This window comes from Gossypium hirsutum, chromosome A06 (assembly GCF_007990345.1).
Source record: "Gossypium hirsutum isolate 1008001.06 chromosome A06, Gossypium_hirsutum_v2.1, whole genome shotgun sequence".
NCBI lineage: Eukaryota > Viridiplantae > Streptophyta > Magnoliopsida > Malvales > Malvaceae > Gossypium > Gossypium hirsutum.
Window position 1 is genome coordinate 52,684,562 of NC_053429.1, and position 15,474 is coordinate 52,700,035.

Genomic DNA, 15,474 nt, shown 5'->3' on the forward strand with positions numbered 1-15,474 from the left:
ATTTTTAACAAGAAATAAAATCTCTAATCCTCAAACTACCATGGCCGAACCTTCATGGAGTTGCTAAGACTCCTCATTTCTACTTCTCACACACTCTCACATCCAAACCCTTTTATTAAACACCCAAAGTCAACCATCTCCTTACCTCATCACCAAAGACATCAAAATACCAACCAAGAACGTAACATTCATGGCCGAATGTCATCTCCATCATTTAACAAAGTTTGAACCATGGCTAGGTAGATTTTGAACTTACAACTTAAAATATACATGAATCTCAAAGAATAACATTAAACATACCTCAATCTAGTTACATGCATGGCCAAACTTCCTCCTAATCCTCTTCCTTAGGATTTTCGGTCAAAAGAGGTTGAAAAAGGATGAACAAAACCTTTCTTTTCCTTCCTTTAGCTCACGGCAATGGGGTGTATGCATGAGACCATTATTTTTTTTTTCTTTTTTTCATCACCCTTCCTTTCATTATTTAATTATCATGCTTATTATTTTATTATCCTTACCATACATCACTAACACAACATGTTGGTGACATGTTTCCACCCATAGCATGGCCGGCCACTACATATTAGGGAGGGGGAATTTGACATGCAAGTCCCCTTTTTCTTCCACATGCACTAATAGGTCCTCATGCATTGACCTATCACATTTTAAAATTTTCTCATATAAGTCCTATTGACTAAATTCACATGCAATCGACTAAATCGAAGCTTGAAATTTTCACACATTCATGATTACATATTCTAGACAATAAACATCACATTCAAACCTTTCGGTGACTCGGTTTAGCGGTCCCGAAACCACTTCCCGACTAGGGTCAATTTTGGGCTGTCACAACTCTCCCTCACTTAAGAAATTTTCGTCCTCGAAAATCTTACCGGTAATTAGGTTTGGATATCGTTCTTTCATCGAGCTCTCGGGTTCCCAGGTTGCTTCCTCGATCCCGTGTTTGAGCCACAACACCTTAACCAACGGAACCCTTTTATTTCGCAACTCTTTCACTTCACGAGCTAGGATACGAATCGGTTCTTCTTCATAGCTCAAGTCAGATTGAATTTCAACTTCTGAGGGATTAATCACATGTGACGGATCGGATCTATAACGTCGAAGCATTGAAACATGGAAGACATCGTGCATCCTTTCAAGTTCAGGGGGCAAAATCAATCTATATGCAACCGGCCCCACTCGTTCGGAAATTTCATACGGCCCAATAAATCTCGGGCTCAACTTGCCTTTACGGCCAAATCTGAATACCTTCTTCCAAGGTGACACTTTAAGAAACACTTTATCTCCCACCTGATATTCAATGTCCTTTCGTTTTAAATCCGCATACGATTTTTGACGATCTGTGGCTACCTTCAGACTTTCGCGGATTACCTTTACTTTTTGTTCGGCATCTTTAATCAAATCAACTCCGAAAATTTTACTTTCACCAAGCTCGGTCCAAAACAATGGCGTACGGCATTTACGACCGTACAAAGCCTCATAAGGTGCCATCTTAATACTTGATTGAAAACTATTGTTGTAAGCGAATTCAATCAAAGGTAAATACCGTTCCCATGAACTACTGAACTCGAGGATGCAACATCTCAACATATCCTCAAGTATTTGAATTATCCGCTCGGATTGACCATCGGTTTGGGGGTGAAAAGCGGTGCTAAAATGCAGCTTGGTACCCAAAGCTTCTTGCAATTTCTTCCAAAATCGTGAGGTGAATCTCGGATCTCTATCCAACACGATAGAAATAGGTACTCCATGTAATCTCACAATCTGAGAGACATACAATTCGGCTAGTTTATCCAATGAAAGATCCGTACGCACGGGGATAAAGTGAGCCGACTTAGTCAGCCTATCAACAACAACCCAAATCGCATCCTTCTTACTTGCGGACAATGGCAGTCCGGACACAAAGTCCATTGTGACTCGGTCCCATTTCCACTCTGGTATCATGATCGGCTGAAGTAACCCTGAAGGCACTTGATGTTCTGCTTTCACTTGTTGACATATTAAACATCTCGAAACAAAGTCGGAGATGTCTCGTTTCATACCATGCCACCAAAACCGACGTTTCAAGTCGTTGTACATTTTCGTGCTCCCCGGGTGAATTGACATTCGGCTACAATGGGCTTCGTTCAGAATCATCGAAATGAGTTCTGAATTTCTTGGAACACACAACCGACTTCTGAACCTCAAACAATCGTCATCATCAATTTGAAATTCGGATTCCATATTCGGAATACATTCAGCCCGTTTTGCAACCAATTCATCGTCGACTTTCTGAGCTTCACTAATTTGATGAATCAATGATGGTTTGGCCTTTAATTCAGCTACTAACACATTGTCGGGTAGAACAGACAAGTGCACATTCATCGCTCGTAAAGCAAACAATGACTTCCGGCTTAAGGCGTCCGCAACCACGTTAGCCTTTCCCGGGTGGTAATCAATGACAAGCTCGTAATCTTTCAACAACTCAAGCCAACGTCTTTGTCGCAGATTCAAGTCTCGTTGAGTCATCAAATATTTGAGACTTTTGTGATCCGAAAATACATGGCACTTCTCACCAAACAGATAATGTCGCCATATTTTTAAAGCAAACACGATGGCAGCTAGTTCGAGATCATGGGTCGGATAATTCCTCTCGTGTGGCTTCAATTGTCTCGACGCATAGGCCACGACTCGACCTTCTTGCATCAATACGCAACCCAACCCAAGTAGGGATGCGTCGCTATAAATGACAAACTCTTTGCCAGATTCGGGTTGCACTAAAATTGGAGCTTCAGTCAAATGAGTTTTCAGTTGATCGAAACTTTTCTGACATTTCTCCGTCCACTCGAACTTAACATCCTTTTGAAGTAGCTTCGTCATTGGTGTGGCTATCATAGAGAAACCTTTGACAAATCGTCGGTAATAACCGGCGAGCCCCAAAAAGCTCCGAACTTCAGTAATATTTCTCGGAGGTTTCCAGTCAAGTATGGCTGAAATTTTGTTCGGGTCAACTCGAATACCCGATGCGGATACCACATGACCCAAGAAGCTAACCTCTCCTAACCAGAACTCACACTTACTGAACTTAGCATATAACTGCTTATCCCGCAAAATTTGCAACACTAGCCTCAGATGCTCAGCATGTTCGGTCTCATCTCTTGAATAGACCAAGATGTCATCAATAAACACAACTACGAACCGATCCAAATACGGCCTGAAGATCCGATTCATCAAATCCATAAACACCGCAGGGGCATTAGTGAGCCCAAACGGCATCACTAAGAACTCGTAGTGACCGTACCTCGTTCTGAAAGCAGTTTTGGGTATGTCCGATTCTCGAATTCGCAACTGATAATAGCCCGATCTCAGATCTATTTTTGAGAACATTGAGGCTCCCTTCAGTTGGTCGAACAAATCATCGATACGCGGTAACGGATACTTATTCTTTATTGTCACTTTATTCAGTTGACGATAGTCAATGCACAACCTCATGGTTCCGTCCTTCTTTTTCACGAACAATACTGGTGCACCCCAAGGTGAGAAACTCGGTCGAGCGAAACCTCTATCCGTCAACTCTTGCAATTGAGCTTTCAATTCTTTTAACTCGGTTAGTGCCATACGATACGGAGCTATCGAAATTGGCGTAGTTCCGGGTACAAGCTCAATACCAAACTCTATCTCCCGAACAGGTGGTAAACCCGGTAACTCTTCAGGAAACACATCCGGGTATTCACAAACCACCGGCACAGATTCGGGTTTCTTTTCTAACTCTTTGTCATCAAGTACATACGCAAGGTATGCTTCGCACCCTTTTCTTACATATTTCTGGGCCAACATTGCTGATATTACAGCTGGCAACCCCCTTAAGTCCGCAGACTCAACTCGGATTATCTCGTTATTTGCGCACCTCAAATCGATAGTCTTACTTTTGCAATTCACAACCGCATCATGCGCGGTCAACCAATCCAAACCAAGAATAACATCAAATTCATCAAACGGCAAAAGCATCAAGTCCGCCGGAAAACAATAACCTCGAATTACTAGGGGACATCTCTTACACACTTTGTCGACAAGCACGTAACGACCCAAGGGATTTGACACCCGAATTACGAACTCAGTAGACTCAACAGGTAGAGTCTTACTGGATGCTAAGGTTTCACATACATATGAATGAGTAGAGCCAGGGTCAATCAATGCAATCACATTAGTATCAAAGAGAGTAAAGGTACCAGTGATGACGTCAGGGGAGGATGCCTCCTCTCGTGCGCGAATGGCATATGCTCTAGCAGGAGTACGGTTCTCGGCTCGAACAGCCGTATCAGAGGTCCCTCTCTGACTACCACCCCTACCTCCTAAAATTCTCGGTGGTCTACCTCTAGTTGTCACTCCACTAGGTCTTGCACCTTGAATCTTATTCTTCTCATCAAGCTCCGTGCAATCTCTAATGAAGTGGTCCTTCGAACCGCATCCGTAACAGGCCCTGTTAATAGTCTTACCCCAACATTCACCTATGTGTCGTCTTCCACATTGGGGACATTCAGGTTTCTCTAGACGATTATTGCCCACACTAGCTACCGAAGTAGCTCGGGAGTCCGTCGATGGTCTTGCTCTGATGGAAATTCCCGCAGTCCTCCTCGACTTATTAGTGTCCTCCCTGAACTTCTTTACGGCTGAGAATGGAGCTTTACCCGTCGATCTTTTACGATAGTCTCTAGCCTCAAATTCAGCCTTCTTCTTCTCCTTTCCAAGTTCTTCCGCCTTGCAGGCTCGTTCGACTAGTGTTACGAATTCTTTTATTTCCAAAATACCCATTAGTAGCTTTAAATCTTCATTCAATCCTTCTTCGAATCTTTTGCACATAGCAACCTCATCAGCTACACACTCCCGGGCATACCTACTGAGTCTTACGAATTCATGTTCGTATTCAGATACTGTCATACGCCTTGCTTAAGTTCCAAGAATTCCTTACGCTTTTGATCAATGAACCGTTGACTAATATATTTCTTTCGAAATTCCGTCTGAAAGAAGTCCCAAGTTACTCGTTCGTTTGGGACTATGGAAATCATGGTCCTCCACCAATAGTAGGCTGAGTCCCGCAACAAGGATATAGCACACTTTAGACATTCATCGGGTGTGCATGACAGTTCATCAAACACCCGAATGGTGTTATCAAGCCAGAACCCGGCCCTTTCAGCATCATCAGTAACTATGGCCCTGAACTCCTCAGCCCCGCGCTTCCTAATCAAGTCTACAGGTGGCTTACTCAGCCTCACAGGATCAGTAACTGATGGCATTACTGGCTCCGGGGGTGGATTATTCAAATTCGGGAATTGTTGGACAGCCGGGTTGGTTCGGGCATATTGCGCGACCCACTCATTCATCATGGTAAAGAAGGCTTGTTTAGCCCCCTCACCTTGATTATTCGCAGATGACTGAGGTTCAACAGGCGGCGTCGCTTGTGCAGGAGCAGCCGCTACGCTCTCAACGTCATCCGCTAGGGTTCTTTCTTCACCGGGGTCCATTTACTAATCAAAACAAAAACATTTCAACCGTCAGAAGTCATCACACATTAAAACATTAACATTCGGCATGTATAGCTAGACTCATACGCGCTATGGTAGTCCTAGAACCGACTAAACCATAGCTCTGATACCAATCAAATGTAACACCCCGAACCCGAAACTGACACTGGAGTCGAACACGAGGTGTTAACTGACTTCAACCCCTTATAAAATTTATTTTCCAGACACTGCCCAATCTGTGTACTAGTCGTTTTAAAATCATATCTTGAGTTTCGTAACTCGAAAATCAGTTTTGTAATTTTTCCCAGAAACTAGACTCATGTTCCCATCTATGTATTTTTTTCTAGAATTTTTGGTCGGGCCAATTAGTACAGTTTATTAGTCAAAGTCTCCCATGTTGCAGGGGTCGACTACACTGACCTTTGCCCATTACAACTTGGATATCTCCCTGCACGGGGCTTCAATACTGATGCCGTTTCTTTCTATGAAAACTAGACTCAGAGAGGAATCTGTACATATATGGTACGACCCCTAATTATCTCTGGTTAATTTATAATGAATTTCCAAAGTCGGAGCAGGGAATCCAGAAACCGTTCTGGCCCTGTCCCACAAAAATCTGATTATCTCTTAATATACTGCCCATATGATCTTTTCGTTACTTCCTCATGAAAACAGACTCATCGAGCTTCGATTACATAATTTATTCATCAATTAATTCCACTCCTACTATTTTTAGTGATTTTTCAATCTCATGACACTGCTGCTGCCAGCATCTGTTACGAAAGTAACTAGGTCCATTTCATGCCTACCCTTGATCCAACTCAATCGAACATTCGTGCCATTTTCGCATGGCTTAAAGTTTACATGCCAAAGTTCAAACACAACGTAATAGCTTATACATGCCAAAATGTTCTTCTAAGCCAACTAAGAAGAAAGTACCAAAACTTGCTATCCGGTGTGATGACTTCGATGACGGCCTGACCCCGCAAAAATAGATGAGTCCAAGCAACCTATAATGGGTGACAAGGAAACACCGAGTGAGTTTATAACTCAGTAAGTCATAAGCAACGCACTACCATCCATCAATAACATTATCACAAGAGGAAACAAAATGGAACGAGACAATTTACTCCATCCATACCGAACCATACCATAGTTCCTCCAACCTATCGATTCAGTTTCATATCAATTCATGCATTCACATTCCATATACTCATCAATAGGACATTGAAGCATTTTCATAAATCAATTTATTTTCGTTACAATCAAACGACTAAACGGCCTTTCACCCATCCTACGATAAATTTTATGTACGTGACTTCAAGTATATTTGTCACATAGGTTCAAACTTACCGAGCTCAACACCAAGTATAAGCATAGCACCTATTAGCCATGTACTCAAGACACTTACCCGATCCGCTGTCCGCGATCGACTCAATAGTGTCGCACACATAGTGTCCATAATGATTCACGAATGTATATTGAGTCCGCACACTCAGTGCTATATAATCAACTCGCACACTTAGTGCTACGTAATCAAATCGCACACTTAGTGCTACATAGTCAAACTCGCACACTTAGTGCCGCATGGTCAATTCGCACAGTTAGTGCATCATATTCATTTCGCACACTTAGTGCAACATAGTCAAATCGCACACTTAGTGCTGTACAATTTAATCCCGCGCACTTAGCGCCAATCTCATGGTCATAAATGGTTATACCCGCACGTTTAGTGCCGAGATCAACAACTCAGTACATCTTACCTCTTTTCATTCAACAATTTCATCATCACATACGTACATGCATATATATATGTATATTTATTCATTCCATTCAGCATCAATACATAAACATTATGACCATTTGAAATAATACCAACTACATGCTTAATGACTTACCTTGTGTTGGGTAAGACGGTTCCAACTCGGCTACTCAGTGATCTTTTCTTTGCCTTTGCTTGATTCTCCTCCTTTAGCTCCTTGAGCTTAATCAATAATTCACTAGTTTAACCATCTTGTTAAACATTCATAATTCAATTACACATGCTTATGTATGTTTGTATATTCGGCAACCATCCTCACTAATTACTCATGTTGATGGCCGAATGGATGTATGTGTGTACAATGTCGACTATAACATCATGTAATTCCACATATGACTACATTTCTTAAGTTCCACATCTTAATGCCCATTATACATAATCAAATTTAACATCATATATATATTTACTCATGTGGCCGAATATACATACTCCCATATAATATCAAGTACTCACTTTAAGTATATTGCCGAATATACTTAATCATACACACACCTAACCAAAATAATTTCTAAAATCTTTATATCATTTAATACATCTAATTATCCTTTTTCACATTATCAACTCAAATCACATACATTATTTACTATAACATCTTTACATTCGGCATTGGTGTCAACCATAGTAGCCGATTCTTCCTACTTTGTACCCATGCATCTATTAATCCTTAGTTGGTTCAAACACTTCACACACTAGGATTCATCAAATTTTTAACAAGAAATAAAATCTCTAATCCTCAAACTACCATGGCCGAACCTTCATGGAGTTGCTAAGACTCCTCATTTCTACTTCTCACACACTCTCACATCCAAACCCTTTTATTAAACACCCAAAGTCAACCATCTCCTTACCTCATCACCAAAGACATCAAAATACCAACCAAGAACGTAACATTCATGGCCGAATGTCATCTCCATCATTTAACAAAGTTTGAACCATGGCTAGGTAGATTTTGAACTTACAACTTAAAATATACATGAATCTCAAAGAATAACATTAAACATACCTCAATCTAGTTACATGCATGGCCAAACTTCCTCCTAATCCTCTTCCTTAGGATTTTCGGTCAAAAGAGGTTGAAAAAGGATGAACAAAACCTTTCTTTTCCTTCCTTTAGCTCACGGCAATGGGGTGTATGCATGAGACCATTATTTTTTTTTTCTTTTTTCATCACCCTTCCTTTCATTATTTAATTATCATGCTTATTATTTTATTATCCTTACCATACATCACTAACACAACATGTTGGTGACATGTTTCCACCCATAGCATGGCCGGCCACTACATATTAGGGAGGGGGAATTTGACATGCAAGTCCCCTTTTTCTTCCACATGCACTAATAGGTCCTCATGCATTGACCTATCACATTTTAAAATTTTCTCATATAAGTCCTATTGACTAAATTCACATGCAATTGACTAAATCGAAGCTTGAAATTTTCACACATTCATGATTACATATTCTAGACAATAAACATCACATTCAAACCTTTCGGTGACTCGGTTTAGCGGTCCCGAAACCACTTCCCGACTAGGGTCAATTTTGGGCTGTCACATTCCTCATGGTGAAGTTGAAACTAAAAGAGAGGAATCTGGGAAATGTTTTAAAGTCAATGGTGAAAGGTTAAAACCCTTTTACAAGAACTTTGAAGTACACGTGGTAGAGGATTTATTTTTCGAGAAGCCGAATGATTAAATTTTCCAGGTCGTTGAGCTAACGACGTTAAAAAAAATGCTTTATGGGAGGCAACCCACATTTAATTTTATTTTGAATTCTAGTTTAGTTTGAGAATTAAATAAAATATTATTTTAATCCATTTGATCGTGTTGTTTTCTAGGAACTCATCTTGAAACTAGTCTCGAAACAATGGAAGCCAACATCTTAAGCATCCTCAACATTCTACAAAGCGATCACTTCCACCGCCCTCCTAGCCATTAAATATAAACGGGGAGTACAGTTTCTCCACTCATATTATTCTTTTTGCAAATTGGGGGCAATGTAGGCTAAGTAGGGGGAACTTTCGATCATGCCATATTTTCTTTTTGCATGTGTTTTGCTAAGAAAAATTTCTTAATTCGTTTTGGAAATAAACCTCTAATTCTTATGTTTAGTTTATTTAAATAAGAGGGTGAATCATGAATAACTATTTCTAGTTTGATCAATGAATATTTTGTATAGTTGAAAATGTTATGCCTTAGTCGATATTTCATGAAAATTGTTGGTTTTGTTGAACTTGCCTAATGAAAGTACTCGTTTAAAGAAATAGCTTGGTTAAGAGTAAAGATTCGGAAATGTGACCAAGTTGAGTAACCGAGATGAGGTGCTTGGGTTGTCATCTCATTTCGCGTCAAAAGGTTTGATTATGTCTCGAATTCGTTAAAAATAAAAATATTAAATAAAGAGAACGTGCCAGATTGAGTAACCAGGATGAGGTGCTTGGGTTGTCCTCTCACTTCGCGTCAAAATACTTGACTACATTTGAAATAAAAAATAAAAAAACAAAAAATGTATATAGATATAAATAAAAGCATATATTGAGTAAGACCGTTTTGCATGTTTGATTGAGCCTAAATTTAGTGAAAGAGTTGAGTTTGACATACTGATTGAGATTTTATAAAATGCTTACTGATTGAGTTTAGCAATTGTTTATTTTTTATTCACCTAATTGTTTGATGTATGTTTGAAAAGGGGGTTTGATTTTGAAAGGGATTGACAAATTATTTTTAGTGGATATCATGCTTAAAGACAAGCATCGGCTAAGTAGGGGGAATTTGATAGCAAGATAAATTCGTATTTTTAATATATTTATTTTTGGCTAATTATCAAATAAAATGCTATTAAATTTGGATTTTCTTATCATGAATGAATTTGGTGTGCCAAATTCAAACTCTTACAAAAAAGGGCTAATTCGAAACAAAAAGCAAAGAGGAAGGCTTGATTGAAAGATTGAAGATTCAAAGATGATTAGATAAAGATTGAAGGGTTAAAGATTTTTTTAAAAGTGGCTGGATAAAGATTGAAGGATTTTTTATATTGTTACAACTCTGTAATTAGCTTAGTTTCTAGTTTAAATTTAATTTTTAAATTTAGAATTATTTAGTGAAATATTTAGAATTATTTAGTGATAATATTTAGGAAAAATCTAGCTAAAATTTAACACTAAAAGTGTGTATAAATACTTAGTAGCTACAACCAATTGAACACACTTGGCTTTAGGCTTTAATAATTTCTTTTCTTTTTTTCCTTTTCATTACCTGTGTCACTTTTCTACTGCCATTTTATTTTTTATTTTTTTTACTTTCAACCTTTTTGGTTTAATTTCCTTCTAAGGCCCTTTCCTTTTCCCTCACCCACAATTTCACAAATTTATTTTCAAAGCATGATTTTTTCCATGACTAACTAATACCTTTTTTTTGTTTTAGGCTTCGTTTGGATGGGCGATTGACTGCGGTACGGTGCGTTTAACTTACTTTTTGTCTCACGCTACAGTATCTAATCTCACCGCCACCGCTGTTTTTACACTAACACCAGCTAAACGCACCGCCCATCCAAACTCACCCTTAGCCCAGAAATTACTCCAACAAAACAATCGTGAGATTCGAACCCGCTCAAAAACCTCTAAACGCAGTATTTTCTCTCTCTCCGGTGTATGGGGTAGTACAAATTCATCCCTTAAAGTTTATTTAGCTTCGATTCAAAAAGTTCACATTGGGTTGGAGTTGTTTGGCGTACAATTGGGGAGACGAATCAGTTGTGCTGTGTTCGAATTCCTGCGAACAAATTGGCATGTCTAGGTGGGAAAAGCCAGCTGGATTCCATCAAAGGAGATAGAGATTCGATTTAAACGACCCACACGGTTGGGGCCTATCGCAAGGCTATCGAAATCTTAAATTGCGAGCACGTGTATTGCTATTAGAAATTTGGCAAGACTCAATTTACAGGTCGTACCGGGATTGACTACATAAGGAAAAGTTGGCGAACGGGACATTCTTGGTCGCTATAACTAGCTTATTGCTTGGAAGGGAAAATCTATTTCAAGGATCGATTCAAGATTGGAGTACACCGAGGCTAAGGCTAACCTTTAAAAAAAATATTTTATTTATCCATTTATTTTATTTTTTTAAATTTATTTTTTCATTTTTGAATCTATTTTTATTTTATTTATTAAACTGCATATTTCCTTATTTTATTATCCTAATCAATTTAAAAACCCTATTTTTTATTTTTTTCAGCACTACTACGCATAAGTCGTGAGCATGACTGTGGCCGCGACATCGAATCTGGTCACAAGAAAAGGCGAAATTAGATAACCAATCCCTGTGGATTTGACCCTACTACTCTATATTTCAATTTATTGTTATACTTATCGTAGGAATTTATATTTGGTGGTTTCGATGCCCATCATGCTACCCTAGTAGGATCTTCTGATCTTCCACTAACATAATGAGTCAGCAAGCACTACTTATCTTCTGACTTCACAATCCATATTGGCATGGTGTAAAGGTTTTCACGGATGGTCAATACCAATTTTGGGTTAATTCCCACCTTGATGACTTCCTGGGATTGTCAGGCCTAGGGTTTGTTTCACGTTCTTCCTTTTCCAAACAGCTGATCCGTTGAGTAACCCTACAAAACAGTTAATAGGTCATACCTCCACTCACTAATCCCCCATAAGAGGATTAGTTCCTCATGGCTTTCTATATCTTTAGTTACAATATTCACACTCTAGACGTTGGTATGTCTGGATTAGTTCATCATGAAAGATCAACTACACATTATACAACTCAACTATCACACAATCAGTCACAAATTTAGGCCCTAACATTCGATGGTTACCTTTTATTACTTACCAATCTTGGTATACCTCTTAACTGTCACAAGGCCATTTAGCAAGGTCCAAAATCAGTATGCACAATTAATCACATGCATAAAATATACTATTTCTTAAACACTAACACACACAAAAAGTTAGACCCACACCTTATTTACATGCATCTGACACATTAACATGAACGAAACTCGATTAAAACTAGCCTTTAAAAACCCCTATAAGGTTTGAACAAACAAGCATTAACAGTGTCAAATTAGATTCAATTTTTGATCACTTACTCTATTTTGATATATAACGAATATACGAATGAGTTTTGATGTCATTGTTGATCCATGATGTTCGAATTAGGTCCTTTAATCAAAATAACAGTCAAAAGTTAGTATAGAACATTCAACTATGCCACCATTAACATTCAGCCAAAGTATAAAATAAAGGAAGAAGGAAACAAGATAAGATCTGATTGAAAGAAAAACTACTTACTCCACAAGAACGACAGATTCGAAGAACCAATGAAAAATCCAAGCAGTACAGATGAACTCAGCCAGAATAATTTAATCACATGTTGTAACACCCCAAACCCGGCCTGGAAGTTTGGCTCGAACTTGGCGTGTCACATTGAAGTGTTTTTCGAAAACCATGTTTCTATTAAAAACCCTTCTTAATAATTAAAAACTTATACCCTTTTTAAACCTTGTTAGAAAACCTCAGCTGAATAAAATTCTTAACAACTTTGTAAAATCTTGGTAGTTGCGGAAACTTACTTTAAAAACAATTGAGGTTACGTGATGTTTTGAATAACAGTAGTTGCTTTGGAAAATCGTGTTCTAATACTAGCAATTATAAGAACAATAAATAAAATTCCAAATTTGAAATCCAGAAAATTACAACGGCTTTACTACAACCCACATAAAATAATTTAAAGGTAATAATCAAAACTGTAACATAAATAGTGTGTGTGGCTGCCTCCGAGCCCCTAGCAACCCCGATCCATCTAAGGCTGGAAATTACCTGAAAGGTTAATAAACAGGGTGAGTTTATGAAAACTCAGTGTGAAATCCCCTACTATAAAAAGGAACAGTCAGTCATCTAAAAGAATAAAAAGTTTGGCCCCAGCCTTACTTACAATTTCAGTACCAATCGGGTCTTAGCCCATTACAACAGACAGTACCAGATGGACCTTAGCCCATTACAGAATAAGAAACATTATCAGAATTGGAACCAAAATGAGAATCAGAATCAGAATCAGTAATAGAATCAGAATCAGAATCAATATTAGGTGACAGAATCAGAATCAGAATCAGTAACAGAATCAGAATCAGAATCAGTATTAGTAACAGAATCAGAATCAGAATCAGAATTAGGTGACAGAATCAGAATCAGAATCAGTAACAGAATCAGAATCAGAATCAGTATTAGTAACAAAATCAGAATCAGAATCAGAATGTGAATGCAATCCCAACCCAATCCAGCCGTATACACCCCCATACCAACCTTACACCATGTGGGGAGACAACTCGACCCACCCATCCGCTACACACCACATAATTTGCAGCATGGCTGCCAGAACAGATATCGTGACAGAGTCACCAGAAACAGATATTGTGGCAGAGCCACCAAAATCAGATAATGTGGCAAACCCACCTAACAGAATACGTGGCACAAAGCCATAGATAACTGTAATAACTTCGGCACATAGCCATCAGTGACGTTAATATAACTGGCGCACAGCCTTCGGTAAATATGATCAACACAGAGTCGTCAACAAATATGTTAGGCACATAGCTACAGGTAAATACGTTTGGCACGAAGCCATAGTCAAGATGGCACAAAGCCATATTTAGGTTGGCACAGAGCCATTAATAACGGGTCTATAATCGGCACGAAGCCCACAACAATGGCACACAGCCTTCGGTAGCGTGATCGACACTTAGCCATCGATCAGTCAACAGATATTGTGACAGAGTCACCAAATACAGATATTGTAGCAGAGCCACCAGAACAGATATTTGTGGCATAGCCACCAGAACGCTTCCTCCGTACAAAATCCCAACCCATGCAAGATGTCATGTATGCAGAATGTCATGCCTATATTTGAATCAAACAATTACAGTCAAGTCATTCATATCACCAACATATATTCACAATCAAATCCGTCAAACACACAGTCCAAGTCAGTCACTTGCCCACAAGGGCAAAACAGTCATTTAACACCCTAGGGGCAAAATGGTAATTTTACCCCACAAAGGTATCTCGGTAGTTCTACCCTACAGGGGTATTTCGGTATTTCTACCCTACAAGGGTATTTCGATAATTCTACCCTACGGGGGTATTTCAGTAATTCTACCCCATAAGGGTATTTTAGTAATTCTACCCTATAGGGGTTTTTCGATAATTCTACCCTACAGGGGTATTTCAGTAATTTCACAATCAAGGGTAAAACAGTAATTCTGTAAACGAGGGTAAAATGGTAATTTTACAAATCGAGGGTGAAACGGTAATTCTATAAATCGAGGCTAAAATGGTAATTCTACAAATCGAGGGCATTTCAGTAATTTTACAATCGACGGTACTTCGGTAATTTTATAAACCGGGGGTACTTTGGTAATTTTACAACTGGGGGTATTTTAGTAATTTGGCAAACTAAAGTATTCTAAACAGGGATAACAATACGAATGGCCCTAAAGCCCATTCTCGGCCCAAATGCGCCCACACGCTCGTGTGGCCCTTTTAGCCCAAATCTGGCCACAGATATGAGATTCAACTAGCCTAGTCTAATATTTACTACACAATCAAACAACTGATCCAATTGGGCCTGTAGGCCTATTGGGCCCACATGGCCCCTTTCGGCCCATCGCGACCCGAAGTAGCCATCCTACAGCTAGAGTAGTAAGAAATACACACCTGATTGGAGACTGGAGTTAATCCACGCTCCGAGCACTCTTAGCCGACGCCCAGCCCAAACGAGCACGCCATAAAGCGAAAGGGATCAGCCAAGAAAGGTACCTTTACTCTCCTCATGGTTCTCTCTATTTAAAGCCAGCTTCCCATCCACTCTTATGTTAGCTTCCCGATGTGGGATCCCTCCAACATCAGAGTTTAAATTCAACACCAACTCTTGCCGCCCCCTGTTAGCAAAATAAATGCTCTTTTCATGCCATGGGATTCGAACCCATGCCTCCCCTCAAATGCTCCACACGCCACTTGCCACTAAGCCATAAGGTTTTTTGTGTCACAATTTCTCCAACAATATTCTTAAGGCCTACCTACTACACCCAGGGTTTGATTCACCTTAAACAAAAAA